Below are 1,693 nucleotides of genomic sequence, written 5' to 3' on the forward strand. Positions count from 1 at the left end.
GCCAGTATATTTGGATATATATATCTATACTTCAGAATGCAAAGAATAACCTATAAAAATTCTTTTTATTTTTATTCTGAGACTACTGTGGTGGATAGAATTTTTTTTTTTTTGCTTCATAATTGTTAGTCTTATGTTCTCCTACAATTTCTTTTGCATTTTTTAGTGCATGCATGATGCTTTTAAAAACACATATATGAGGTGACATTATGGATCAAATGTGAGACCTCCAGGGTAGGGTAGGTTTTGGACTGGCTGAGGCTACCCTATTTGCAAACCATTTTTCAGGGTTATTTCTGCTCAATCTCTGAAATAATCTGTGTTTAACTAGTGAGGTGATTTTCATATCGTCATGTTCTTAATCATTACTTTATTTAAAATATTTAAAATATACAAGATACTAAAGCACCACTCTAAACCCCTGCATTTAGGATGATGGTGCCTTCTCCCTTACATGTGGGATATGTGGCCAAGGCCTCCAGTCATTGACACATTCCAGTGTCCTGGCCCCAAAGGACAGGATCAAGCCCAAATCACCGATACTTGAGTATCAGGGAAGAAGTATTTTCTCTTTCACAAGAGAGTGATCTGGGAAGTTGTGAGGTGCTATTGCAGCCAATTTAGAACTGTGAAACACGGAGGAAAATAATGGACCAAAACACTGATAGAAAGAAACAGAGTCTGGTGACAGCTTTCATAGTCCTCCTTAAGCTGTACTTGAAGCTAGGCCTATTTTGGATTTTTCTGCCATGTGAGCAAATGACTCCACATTTTTTTTTTTTTTTTGAGATAGGATCTTGCTCTGTCACCCAGGCTGGAGTGCAGTGGTGTGATCATAGCTCACCACACCCTCAAACTCTTGGGTTCTAGCAATCCTCCCACCTCAGCCTCCTGAGTAATTTGGGGCTACAGGCATGAGCCACCACATCCAACTAATATTTTTATTTTTTGTAGAGACAGGGTCCTGCTATGTTGTCCAGGCTGGTCTCGAACTCCTGACTCAATCAATCCTCCTGCCTCAACCTACCAAAGTGCTGAAATTATAGGCGTGAGTCACCGCATCCAGCTGAATCCCCATTTTCTGGTAATCATTCTAGGTAGGGTTTTCTTCTACTTTTGTCTGAAAATAATTCTGGGTTTATATAACATATTTTTTCTTCACAGTAATTTATAAATTAATGAATATTTATTGAATGTCTACTATGTTAAAGACACTATTATGGTTTCTTGGATTATTCAGTCAACAAGAGATAAAAATCTATTCCCTTGAGGATTTTTAGTATAGTGGGTTAGGTAGGCAATAAACAATAAACATGATATGTAAGCAAATCATTTATTGAAATGGAGAGTAGTAAGTGTCATGACAAAAAGAGAAGCTGAGAAGGTGGATTGGGAATGCTGGTGACAGTGGAGGGCAGTAAGCCATCAGGTTGCAATTTTGTAGGGTGGTCAATGTAATTTTTTTTTTAATTTGAAGATTGTATTTTTAAATTTTCTAGTCAGTTTTATTGATATATAATTTACAGATAGTAAACTCATTCTTTTTAATGTAAAATTTGGCAAACACATAAAGTTGTATAAATGTCACTAAAATCAAAATACAGAACACATCCATCATCACGCCCCTTGTAGTCCACCTCTGCCCCACAATCAGCCCTGAGAACCTCTAGCTTATCTTGTTTTTCTTTTTTTT

The sequence above is a fragment of the Propithecus coquereli genome, unplaced genomic scaffold (assembly GCF_000956105.1).
Source record: "Propithecus coquereli isolate 6110/MARCELLA unplaced genomic scaffold, Pcoq_1.0 Scaffold318, whole genome shotgun sequence".
In the NCBI taxonomy this organism is placed as follows: domain Eukaryota; kingdom Metazoa; phylum Chordata; class Mammalia; order Primates; family Indriidae; genus Propithecus; species Propithecus coquereli.